General features: G+C 33.0%; 1 pseudogene; it reads right to left on the reverse strand.

Annotated features, from left to right (window-relative positions):
• Positions 1-498: 498 nt before the first annotated feature.
• On the reverse strand, positions 499-5,732 carry LOC111622008 (annotated as a pseudogene).
• Positions 5,733-14,562: the final 8,830 nt, after the last annotated feature.

Consider the following 14,562-nt stretch of genomic DNA (forward strand, 5'->3'; position numbering starts at 1 on the left):
TTCAGTATTTACTTCACATTAAAGTAAGTTATATATCACATTTTCCAGGGCACCAAATTCAGAAGCTTCTTCACTTTCTGTTAGGTTCTTCTGAATCAGCACTGGATACAACACTCACATCTTGCATGCAATCACCCCTATGCCATCTAAAGCAGTATTGTTCAACCTTTATCTCATTACAAACCACTAAAATCAAATAATTTTACAGGAACAAAGTAATTTTGTGCAATTACGAATTATATTTATTGAAGTTATATATGTTTATCTAGCTTTACTGTACATAACAGAATACTCTAGATCAGCATTCCCCAACCTTTTTATTGGCGCAGACCAATCAATGTTTGATAATTTTACCACGGCCCGCTGAGGGGGGACGTTGATTGTTTATATTTTAGATTGTTTTGATTTAATAATTTTAATTTAACTGTAGTTATTAAAATTAATTTAATTTAATTTAACTGTAATTAATTTAATTTTAATTTTTAAACATGCCTTCAAAATAAAATAGTTACACCAAAAAATTAATATAAAGTGATTTAACATTTTAAATCACTAGAACGCTACATCAATGAGAACCCCGAGCTTGTTTCTTTGCAATGAGACGGTTCCATCTGTGGGTAATAGGAGACACTGACACCCGAAGTGTGTTGCTTACGTCCAGTTTATTCCGTTGTTTTGTTTTGGTTGCTGTCACTGCAGAAAACCCCGCTTCACACAGATAGGATGTCGAAAATGGCAATAGGGATTTAAGTGTTGTGGTGGCAATCTCAGGGTATTCCGCAATGACTTTAATCCAGAACACCGGCAGAGTTGTTGTCTTGAATGTAGTTTTAAGACTGCTGTCATTTGCAATCTCCAGCAGTTGATCTTGCAAAGACATGCTAGATTCACCTGGTTTGTTGAAAAATGGGTCGCAAATCCATTCCTTACCAGTTCGTGGGTCTTTTGTGGTTGGGAATAGTGCTCGAACTCTTTTAAAAGCAAGACAGGTGATCGTGCACCAACTGGGAGAATGAATGCTCAGGATCAGTCTCACCTAAAATCCCCGCTAATGTCTGAAACATGTCCAAAATGCCTCTGTTCACACGCTATCCTACAACTCCAGTTTGGCTTTAAATGCAACTACTTTGTCTGCCAACTTGAAAATAGTTGTCATTTTCCCCTGAAGGGACAGATTGGGTTCATTGAGCAGGCTGAATATGTCACACAGGTAAGCCAGTTTTGCAACCCATACCTTGTCACTGAAATGTGCTGCCAGCGGTGACTTTTTTCTGAGAGAAATCTTTGCAATGGCTCTCGTAATTCAAACACTCCGGTTAGCGATTTTCCTCTGGATAACCATCTTATATCTGTGAATAAGAAAAAGCATCTGTGCTCTGTGTCCATCTCCTCACAAAGCTGCTCAAACAGGTGTGAGTTAAGGGCTTGTGCTTTGATGTGGTTAATAACTTTAACAACATCAATCAGTATGCTGTTAAATTCCAGTGACATTTTTCGGCTTGCCGGCATTTCCCTGTGAATAATACAATGCGTAGATTCACTCTCAGGCGCAACCTCCTTAATCCAAGCAGTTAAACCAGACAGTTGTCCGGTCATGGCAGCAGCTCTGTCTGTGCATATGCCGACACAAAAGGACCATTTTAATTGTCCTGATATATGACCATCCAGTGACTTGAACAGTTCTGCTCCTGTGGTGTTGGTTAGAAAAGATAGTGCACATAACAAATCCTCATGCACATCCTCCTGATATAGATATCACACAAACAAATAGTATTGCATTGTTGTCGATATCTTTCGATTCGTCAACCTGGAGTGCATACCACGGTGATGTATTAATCCTCTCCAACGATTGTCTCTCAATGTCTGGCTATTTCCTCAATGCGCCTAGTCACAGTGCTAGCCGACAAAGGCACATGTGTTATCTTTTCCACAGCAGCTGCTCCTAGAAGTTCACAGCAAAAGTCTTTAGTGGAGGGCAATATCAATTCTTCACCAATAGTGAATGGCTTTTTAGCCTTAGCAATATGGTAAGCCACCAAATATGATGCTCTCAGTGCATTCTCCTTTATTGATATGGTGGCCCTCAGAAATTTCTTCTGTCCTTCGTGTTCCCGTTTTTTTCTTTCAAAATACTCCAGGGGCTTGTCTTTTAATCCAGGGTTCATGGCGTTCAAGTGGTGAAGCAGTTTTGAAGGTTTCATTGCCTCATTAGAGACCTGGTCGCCGCAAACTATGCAGAGTGGGATTGGTTTGTGGGAATCACCTGTCCCGATAAATCCATATTTCAAATAGGACTCATGGTATTGTTTGTTAAAAGTTTTATGTTTCTTTGATGTTGAAGGCTCTTCTGTCTCTTCACTGGGCGATTTCTTTTTCCCAAGGAAACTTTTTAACGACGTCTATTTCGTACCCAAAAATAATCAAACACCTTAGTATTTCCAGCAACGGAGTATTTAATAAAATAAAAACGTTTTCGATTATATTTAATATTCTTCTTCAGTTAAGCCACTTTAAAACAAAAACGAATGTAAAATAGAACACAAGCAATACAATGGTTTAAAAATTGAAATTAATTACAACAAAATAAAACATAAAAAACAAAATTAAATTACAATAAAATATTAAAATATAAAATAAAATATAATTAATACTTTATTTAATTTAATTCTTTACCACGATTAATTTTCTTAATATTAATTGTAATTTAATTTTGTTTTTTACATTTTATTTTATTTTGTTGTAATTAATTTCAATTTTTAAACTGTTGCATTGCGTTCTATTTTACATTCGTTATTGTTTTAAAGTGGCTTAACTGAAGAAGACTATTAAATATAGTTGAAAACGTTTTTATTAAATACTTCGTTGCTGGAAATACTAAGGTGTTTGATTATTTTAAGTATTTATATTCCAGTAAGTTATTTTAATTTGTTTCGTACTCATTTTTGCTAATTTCTGAGTTAAATTTGAGCAAACACAATATACACGTACATCAGTGAAGTCAGATGTGGTGATTTCCTGTAACCATGAACGAATCAAAAGACGAGATTAATTAACAAGAACATTTATTGACTTGCACACGTCGGACTTGGATCTTACACAAGACATCTGCTATCATGAACAATTAACAAAAAAATATACATTTATCAGACAATACACAAAGACTCAGTTTGTAAACAATTTACCTTTTGTATATACAACTGACACTCGATCCAGAGCGGTCTTTCAATGATCGGACATAAAAAATGAACAGATGATGCTTAACTTAAGCGCAGTTTACAATAACGAATATGATTAATCTTAACATCAGACCAACTTAAACCAACCTAACAGATCTTAGGAGAACTCAACTTTCCTGCCTAAACTCAATCTTTTTATACAGATTGAAGAAAACTCTAATCAACCAATCAGCGTTTTGTAGCGCTATCAGATGTCCGCTGGCCAATCAGTGCTCTTGTTTTTGAAACTAACGGTCGTTTCTTGATCCAAGCTTCTGCGGCGTCAACTGTTGCTTGTTTGAAAAGAAAAAGGGTGGGAAATGTACGTACAGACGATTCCATCGCAACACTCTCCACCAAAGCTACACTGCCACTTGCAGCCGCTCAGCTCCAGACGTCAGCTAAAATCGCCTTGATATCACGATATTTTGCGCATGCACGGTATTGGTGCGGTTTTAGGTGATGACTCTCAGCTCCTGGTTAACCACACGTCCATTAAAAGTCGCACAAACCCAAGAGAAATACACCACAGTAAATAAAATAGAAATAATTTAATGTTCCTTGGGCGGCCCAGTACCATTTGATTCACGGACCAGTACCGGTCCGCGGCCCAAGGTTTGGGGACCACTGCTCTAGATTACTATTTAACTGTCACTCATCAGCAACAGCACAGTCAGATTTGTTTCTGAAGACCAGTGATAGAAAAACACTGGTCTAAAGCATGAGGTAATAAGGTTGAACTAAGTTAAGCTCTTAAATATTTGTTAATATGAATGTTGGCTTATTACACTAATATTCATTAATTAATAAAATCATTAAAACAACACAATGAAATTAGTGACTTCTAGCACTTAGAGAATATGTCATAATTATGACTTCCTCTAGTGGAATCCAAGATAAATCCTATTTTCAAAGGTACTAAAACCTAAAAAAAGCATCTTATATTCAAACAAATACAGTGTGTGACTATACACACACATACACACTGAATTGTAGAACATTTAATTATACATTAAAACATTACATAATTATTAGACATTATATAACAATATAAAAACTACAAAATAATTAATTGAAAAAGTACATGCTCATATATCAAAAATGACATCTGTAATTTATATAATGGCAGTTAAATATTAAAGTTTCAATTATTTCTTTAGAAGGAAATAAATACACTATTTTTACATTTTATATTTAACATTAGCATGACCTTTCTTCGGAATATAAAAATGTTAAAATCCAATTTTAATTTAAATTAACAAATGGAAAAATTTTGGCATTTCTCTGCAGTTATCATGCTTAAATCTATATTAAAACTTAAAAAAAATTCTGAATAATTTAGGATTCATATCTGAATTGTAATTACTAAAGATGAAGACCTAAGATATTGAAGAGTATTTCCCAAGAATTATAACAAAAACTAAACTCTTGTTTTATTTCACAATGACATGATGATTTAAAAACATCAAACTCTTGACACAAATTTAGTTTCAACAAAAATAAATTAAATTCCTACTAAAAGACTATTCAGAGATGTTAATTAAAATCAATTTATAATCAAGTGATATAAGTGCACTCATGAGATAACTGCACCGTTCCATCAGCCAATTAAAAGTAAGCTTCAACAGCGATTAACCTTAATTTTAAAACCAGCAATCTTTAATTCAACTTTGATAAATGTTTTTGATCTAATAATAGATCTGTTTCAGCTCTATAAAGCTTAACATTCTAATTCTGAAATTACATGCGATCATTACAATATTTAAAATTTGTTCTATGAATGTTTCAGTAATCTTAGAACCATCGCAAACTACAGGAAGTGGGAGCTAGCATATGCTCGGTTGCGCTCCCAAGTCCCGCCTTTTTACCCATGAGGTTATAAGCCATTTTTGCTAGGTAAGTTATGTGGGCATGAAGCAGCCGCAAACTACACAATGTTTGCTCACATAACGTAGTCCACATGATGTGGATTGGCTATAGAACAAAGATTTTATTATAACCTACACTTGTAATCAGTCAGGTTTCGTTCTGAACTTTCAAACAGCATGGGGTTAAGCATGCCTACTAGTTAAGCCTAACTAGACTTAACTAGCCGAAAACTATTTATATACTAGCTGTTACCCATGACTTCGCCCATGTGGATTTTGCAAGCAAATCCCATTTATATTCAGTATTTCAACAACCATAGTAATTGTTATATAACATCCACCACTGAGAATGATGAGAATTGCTAAGAATCAAACAAACTGTTTTCAATTTGATCAATTTTCTGGAACGTTTACAATCATTCTTGAAGCAGGACAATTCATTGATTGTCCTGCTTCAAGGCATCCCACACACCGCCAGCTCTCACTGTCTGTCATTCGTCTTCTGGAAGTCATAGAAACACGTCAGTCATGCAAACTAATTATACAATGGTTCTCCACACTCGGCACTTACATACAACTCCTCTTGCACTTCAGAAGGCTGGCTTCTTATACAACTGTCTGTTTCACATATTTCGTGACACATAACCATGATTGATAGTAATGTAACATATTTGCATACTTCCACCTACCTCTGCAGTGAATTGCAGCATCTCAAATGCAGATTGCTTTCCAGACATGAACATTTTCTGCTCCGTGCTTAACTTTTGGCAGTGAGTGTACTCTTGTATCGCTGCACTAGCAAAGGAAAAACCGTGCTGGCAAGAAGAAAGGGGCAGAGCCTTTGACATCATTGGTTGTGCTACGCATGTTTGCTAGCGTTTTGCTCTCACCAAGCACTAGTTTGTAGCGGCTCTTACATCTAATCCAGCAGGGTAACAACAATGCAATTCAAATGTTTTTGGTCTATACCAAAAGTCTTCCTCAGGAACAACTTCATTGTTTGTAGTTATTATAGTTACTGTCCAATTTATGTATTTGTTGTTGTTCTATGCTTTTTCACTGAGAAATGTGTGATAAATAATGGTTTTATGAGTTAATATAGTTAAAACATTAAAAATATGTAAATTACATATCTTTTCAACATGGCTACACAATGTAAAAAATATAATAAGCATCATAAAACAGTAATTCAACACAAATTAATTTAACACATTCAAATTAAATTTTTGAAATAATTAGTAACCTGTTGATGTTTCAATCCATTCTTAACTTTTATTACAACCAATGTTGTAACTTTACCTAAACAAAGCACTTTTATTGTTTTGTTTAGGTAAAACTGGTGTGGAAATGAATTGACAGTTGACGCAATGAATGTTCACACAATGGACATAGACGATATTGAAAATTCACAACTTGTTAATAGTTATGATGAAGATATTGATAAATATCTGAGACAATTAAATATTCAATATCCCATGAGAGTAAATCATTTGAGTAAACAAACAGAAATTACAGAAGACAGAGACACTTTGATTAACTAGTTGGTTGAAGTCCATCTAGAACTTCATCATCTTGAAGAAATTTTGTATCTTACTGTGACAATTATTGACAGAGTTCAGCTGGATGCACACATGCAGCATGGCAAGGAAAAGCAGCAGAATGATGTCACTTTTTCTCGCCGCAGAAGTCTATTTTGTGCCACTTTTCTTGTGCCACGAAAGTTGGTTGAATTCTATTTTCTGCAGCAATCACCGCCAAGACACGTTTCTATCAGCCAATAACAGTTCGTCTGACAGTCACGTGATAAAATTGAATCACGGAAGAAAACAGAACCACATGATATTTTTAATGGCAGATGGTTCAACAAAGTTCATTGTGACAACTAATAGAAGAAACAGAGGAGATATATGGAATCATTTATTCAAATGATCAAAAATTATCCTTTCCTATATGATAAAAGCAGGAAGAAATTTAAAGATGTTTCTTTTACATACACATTGGACAGCAATAGGAGCTGCTTTTAATATTTCGGGCAAGTACATAAAATTTTTAATAGAAACTTTTATGTATACTTGTTTACACTGTTATATTTTTTTGCTGAAGAATCCATAAAAAAAATGAAAAACTTGATAGATACACAAAGTTATAAAAAACAATATAAATAAATCAAAAATAAGTGGTATTTTGTATTATATTGTATTAATATACTTCAGAAATTTATAAAACAAATTGGATGTATTTCAACTTATTAGATAATATGTTAAGAAGCAGATTAAGAAATGAACATTTAAAGTAAGAAAGTACAGGTAGCCCTCGGTTTACGCCAGTTCAATTTACGCCGATTCACAATAATGCCGCTGCGCAATTTGCCATTTTGCGGTGTAATTCCCCGATTTTCCCTATGTTAGACTGATTTTCATTTCAGCGTTGACGTATTTACCAAGCTGCAACATTGTACTTTCGTTAAAACAAAGATTTTTATTGAATATATTTATTTTTTCTGTTTCATATTATTGGGTATGTATACATTTGCGTTAAATTAATATTAAAATATTAAACGTTTAGGTACCCACGAGTCAAGATATTAAACTTAATAGTCCAATAAATGGCGTCCAAATCCATAGCGCCAATGAATGTATCCCGTATCAGTTCATTCAGGAAAACACCTTACAATGCAATAGCACTTCCGGCGATCACAAATTATTGTTATTGAGACAAATCTACTTCTCGTTGGCCAGACGATATTTATCTCTCCTTAGCCACCTTCAATTTTCCCGCTCAAACTGACCTTATATATGCGCTACGGCGACCGGTGGTTGACTAATCAGTGTCTTCGCTCGTCTGTAGCTCTACGTCGGGATAACGTATCCTTTCAACCAAGGAAAGTTTGACGGATGAAGTTTGATAGTTAGACAATGTTGGGAGCGAAGTGCAAATGTAAAAAGGAGCATCATATTCAACCATATTCCGAAATTCTTAATGAAAGAAATCAAAAATGTAAACAATTAAAGATGGATACTTTTTTCTGAAAAATGTAAGAAATTTGAAACTAAAATTTTTAAATAAAAACATTTTACTTTATTTTATGTTAAAATACATTTTAAAAATTAAATTTATATGTATTTTGTATTATATTGTATTAATAAACAAAATTATTAGCTTATTTTTCACTTATGTAGAACCTAACCCTATACCTCATTGTAAATATGGGTTCGTTTTACGCCAATTCGATTTGCGCTGGCTTTTGTAGGAATGGAACTGCGGCATAAACCGAGGGCTACCTGTATTAACAAGTTAACACTATTTTAATATATTTTGTTTTCATTAAAACTAAATGTTGTTTATCTTGTAGCACATGCATAAATATACCAGAAATCATGCTGCAATCAGAATCTGAATTAATGGTAATGTATTATGAATAATATATACAGATAGGCCTCCTACAATGCGGTAGATACGTTCCTTGAAAATACCGCATTGTGGGAAATCGTGTTATAGGAAACACCAACTTAATACAAAAACTGGGATTCGGTTCTAAAAAGAGAAAAACTTGGCATTTGAATGGCGTTTTTTGAATTTTTCAAACCAGCCATTGCTAGCCACGAATTTAACACTGGTTTCACCAGCTGACGACTGTCCCATTTGTTTTAAATAATCAAATATTTTTAAGGCTTTGTGTTTAAGTGCAGTTTTATTTAAAGACAACCGTTTCTTGTTCATATCTTCTACCCATAATATTAGCGCTTGTTCCATTTTTTCCATTATAGGTGCTCTTGGACGAGCAACATTTTTCGCAAGAATAGATGATCCAGATGCGACCAAATTTCTGATCTTTTCTCCCGACAGAATCGTCGACTCATTTAAATTAAAATGCCTACCGATATCAGCTATACGCTCTTGATTTTTAATTCGATCCAAAATTTCTATCTTTGTTTGAAGAGTTATAAATTACCTTTATAACATATTTCCTTTATATTTTTCCGACGGTTCTTTCTTTTCATTCGGCATTGTTATGGCTAAAATTTTTTCAATCAGTTTTGTGGACAGTAAAAATCGCAAAAAATAACTTCCTTTCACTATGTTGTTAAAAATATACACACAATAGAAGTTTATACTGTATTTTGGACCATTTTTGCAGTTCCCACTTATTGAAAGAATATAAATGATCGAAAATTTAGTGATATATAGTGATATACAGTAACTGATGCACATCTGTCTAGAAACCGGTCTTCCCCTGAAACTTTCCAGAGAATAACATGCCAACATCCATAAACAGCTGTTTTCAAAGACTGTATGCCGAACTGCGGCTCATATCATGTGATCCGTTGTGATTTTTCTGTTATGTGAAGATAATTCGTTTCTAAATACCGTAAACCGCGTTGTAAGAAAATTTCCGCATTTTTCCAACCACATTGGAGCGAAAACACGTTGTAAAGATACCACGTTGTAGGAGGCCTACTTGTATATATATTATTATATATGTTAGGCTCAAAGACCGAAAAAAAACGTTTCAAAACGGCCACAAAGCGAAATTCACCTCGTGGCATTTGTAGAAATGGTCACAATGTGTTTTGGATAATTCAAAACGACCAAAAAGCGAAATTCGTGTCATGGCTTTAATTATATTTGACCACTATGCATTCTGGTTAGGTTAGGTTACTTGGTTACTTTCCAACATCATGTAATCATTTGTGAAAATCTGTTGCGGTGTGCTCGATATGTCAACATTTTCTAACAACTAATTTACTAAAAATAATTACTTTGTCAGGAACTTTTATTAATAAATCAGTCTTTTTTATGTGAATCAAGAATGTTTCAAAGTTATTTTTACAAGAACTATTACCTTGACATTTTGGAATTGCATTTTAAGTTCTTTGAGCATCATTTGCATTTTTTCTCAGTACAGTATCTTTTACAGTGACACATTACAAACCTTTGCTTACTTCCAGATGTTAACGCGGATGTTGAGCAAAGTGTTAATGAAGTTGAGGATACTCCCTCAACCTTTCAGGGTCCCATCCCACTTGGTCCCATATAACATCAACTCCTTGCTTTCCATATAACACCAACCAGCAAGGAGTTGATGTTATATGGGACCAAGCTTCCATCATTAGACCCACGTCTAACAAGCACTCCATCAAACATCTCGAAAAACTGGAGATTTATAAAGCCCAAGGGAAAATTACTTGTATCAATCATAGGGATGCCCACTATCCACAGCATGGAAATCATTCTATGAAGATAATCTGTAATTTTTATGAAACATTAATTTTTAACAAGAAACTGTTGAGCTCTATTTTTATTTATTTATTTATTTACTTTTAGTCTTATATCCCTAACTTTTTGTATTCATTCCGTTAAGTGCTCATCATTACGCATGCGCAGTTATTATTTTTTCGTAAATTTAATTTTTGTTCTATTTTTTAATGTTCTTTTTAACTGATGAAGATCACTAAAGACGATCGAAAACGTTTTTACAATATTAAATTATTTGCTGGAATATGTAAAAAGGTGATAATTTTGATTAATTCTTTCCAGTTCCAGTACAAGTTAATATTTTTAATCACTTCATACAATTTTCAGTTTACTAATATCTGATTGAATTTTATTTCATGTGTATGTAATTTTTCTACTTTTTATTTAGAATTCTGATTTGGAAAATGAATCAATCAATCAATCAGTTCCAGAATTCCTCACACAAAATAGGTATTTTTATATTATATATAAATTGTAAAGATTACAAACTGAATCAAAGTGTTATTTCACTATATCCTTAAATATATTATTAATAAATTACATATATTTAATATTTTTAGCATGCCTGAATTAACAGGACGAAGTACAAGTACAAATGTATCACCACTACCATTTGTACTGTACATGGCCCACTTCAGTCCTCTCAAAAGGTTATATATACAGGGTGTTTTTTTTTTTTAAACTGATGGTACTCAGAGACATCTGTAGAGCAATCTAACATCCAGACTGTCACCAAATTTAGGAGAGTGACTAAGGACAACATGGAAAGAGATTATGCAACGAAAAAATAGTAGTACCTAAATTTGCCAGTAGGGCTGGATTTGACACTGCTGTAGCAAAACAGCTAAGAATTTGCATAAAACCCAGTTGCAATTAACAAACACATGAATGAATAATCAGACAGAGGTTTCAGTGCAATTATGAAAGTTTAATTAATCAGCAAATAACCTTCTCCCTCCTTCAATGTGACCACCATTCTGCTGGACAACACATTTTATTCTGAACACAGTGTTCTCTATGGCCAAATGTAACATGTCCGCAGGAATGTTCATCAGTTTGAGAAATGTTGTCCTTCAAGGTCAAATAGTTGGGGACACCACCAAGATAGACCTTGGACTTTAAGTAACTCCACAGGAAAAAGTCACATGGGGTTAGATCATGGGGTTAAATCCTTCAACGATTGCAATTGCAACATCACTGACTGACTGTGCAGACACTGGTTTTTGCCCTCTACCAGGCCAAACTGCCAAGGATCCTGTCTCTTCAAATTTCTTTATCAAGTCTTTCAATGCATTAATTGATAGAGGACCTCTGCACAGGTTGTTACAGGTTCTAAACTCACAAAGAACGCCCGGTGTGCTTGATTGGTTAAGATAATAAAGTTTCACAAGCAACGCACACTGAGGTAACGAAAGATGCACGTTGAACTCTGCTGAAGTCCAGAATGCACTTCGGACATTTGTCCTTGTCTTTTAATTAATTAAGCTCAAATTAGGTGGCGCTGCTGTCAACCACATCATTGTCAATTTGGATTTTGAGGTGTTACTAGCGTGTTATGCAAATTCTTAGCTGTTTCTCTACAGCAGTGCCAAATCCACCCCTACTGGCGAATTTAGGTACTACTTTTTTCTTCACGGAATCGCTTTCCCATGTTGTCCTTAGTCACTCTCCCAAATTTGGTGACAGTCCAGCTGTTGGATTGCTCTACAGATGTCTCCAAGTACCATTAGTTTTAAAAAAAACACCCTGTATATATAGTTTCATAATTTTAATTTTTTAATAAATATTTTGAAATACTCTCTAAAATGTTTGTTTTTATTTCATAATTTAGGAAAAAAAAAGAAATGCTGACGATGATCTTGCAGAGATCATAAAACAAACATCTAGTGTTATAAAAAAAATATATAGAAGAGAGTGAAAGTAGCCACGATGAAGAATTTTATTTCATCAATAATATTGGTGTAAGGTAAGAAAATCTGATAGAAAAAAAAATGCTTTCAGTAATGAATAAAATTGAAAATCTTGTTTTTGAAGAAATGAAACTTTTAACATAGTTTAAATAAAAAATTCATTTTGTTGTTGTATGTTTTTCAATACAGGCATACCTTGCCTTACGTCGGTAATTGGTTCCAGGAAAACGACTTAAGTCGAAAAACGACGTAAGTCGAATTTACTTGTCTCCAAATCAACTTGTTACTAGGCTAAACCATAAATTGCCAATTCCGGTTCTGTATTTTAGTTATTAATGCATTACTAATAATGTATGGTTAATGAGGATCTATTTTAAGCTTACAAACAAATAAATTTTAGTTTTTAATATAGTACAGAAAAGAGTAATTAAATTTACGAATGCATGTACTGTAAATACAGTACATACTTGTATATATTTTAATATGATTCTATGTGCTTTAAACATTTTTCTAGTAATATTACGACTTCAATATTTGTGGCTGACAGATGTAAAGTCGAATAAAATGACTTAAACTTGATTTTTATTTTTCCAGAGACTTTTTTGACAAACGACGTATAATCGGGAACGACGTAACTCGAAACGACGTAAGTCGAGGTATACCTGTAGAATGACAGTTGATAAAATATGTAGCTTGTATACAGTCAATGATATCATATCATTTAGCCATGTAATCTTTCTATAAATGTGAAATTATTTTAATCTGATTTTTAAATCATCTACTTAATGATTGTAAATATTAGCTATATAATCTTGATGTAATAGATAATAAATTTTTAAAAGAATCTATGATGATTGAGTATAAAAAGTACAGAATCAATAATTTAACCTATCTCATAATTCATGCCACAATAATTCTTAAGATTATAAAAATTCACCTAAGATTAAGTATATGCTTTAGATGATATAAAACAATCAAAATGTAAAATCCAAAAAATATTCAATTTTTGCAATTTGATTCAGTTGCAAAACTACAATAGCATTAAATATATGATCCAAGAGAAAAGAAACTGGTGTAAGCTCAGAAAGCAACAAAAACAATAAATTTAGTTAACAGCTATGACCGCATCAAGTTATATGAACATTTTTAACTCAATAAATGTCATTGATCAAATTTTATAAAGTAATTAATGGCATCTATATATAATTATTATTATTACAGATAACATCCTATTTGCAGTTATAAAATGCAAAATTATTCAGACATATAATCTTAAAATTTCTATATAGCAAATAAATATCTTATATGAAAATCAAAATATACAATATTCAAAAACCTAACTCATTTTTGCACATTATATCATTAAAAATTTTATTTAAAATTAATATACATTTTATAACAGTAAAAATTTAATTTATGGCAGTATTCTGCCAGGGCAGTGCTCCATCATTTGCAAAATATTCTGTTAAATATTTTCTAATGTCATTTGACTTTTGAGAGTAATGGTTTGCACCAAGCAATCATATATAATTTTTAATCCAAAAGACAAAAACTAATCTTACTTGTCGAAAGATCTTAACTGAGGAATAAGTGTATTTTGCACACCAGTTCTCTCGATCTAAGAAAATGTCTCTTATCCAAAATCTCCGGTCAAATCTTCTTTGACAGCATCTTCTAGAGACAAAGTGAGGTGTACAAAACAAAATTTGTGAACATTAGAAGAGCAGCAGCATGTTGAGGAAGCAGAATTTTTCCATGTTGAGGGGGCAATTAGTAACAATTTATATTTTGGGGGGCAAAAAACAATTTTCTGGACGATATAGTAAAACATTATATTAAGAATAATTAGATATTTCATTCATTATATTGTACAATAATTAAACAAATAACATTATACTAGTCACTTGTCTATTCAAAGCAGTACAAATTTGACATTAGCCTTGGCCATGGGCATTGGAATTTTGAAATAAAGGGGGCGATACTACGTAACGGTTTTATTGAAGGGGTGACGATTCGTTAGAGGTTGAGAAACACTAGTTTAAAGCATCATAAATTTTGAATTCAAAAAGATAATTTTTGGTTCAAAGATTTTTAAATTATATCATTACACATGCTCAGTTATAGCACAAAGTTTTTGTAGTAGTATGAAATATCTGGAATGTGAAAAAGGTGACCAGAAAGTGGAAGAAAGATGGTTGTGATGAATGCTAAAAACTGAAGAGCATTGTGACAAATATTTAACAACAAAGACGCAGTTAGTCAAACAGAAGTAGCTGAAAGGTTAGCAAGAATCATCAAAACAACAATTTCATT

This window comes from Centruroides sculpturatus, unplaced genomic scaffold (assembly GCF_000671375.1).
Source record: "Centruroides sculpturatus isolate CEXI.00-Female unplaced genomic scaffold, Cexi_2.0 scaffold268, whole genome shotgun sequence".
Taxonomy (NCBI): Eukaryota; Metazoa; Arthropoda; class Arachnida; order Scorpiones; family Buthidae; genus Centruroides; species Centruroides sculpturatus.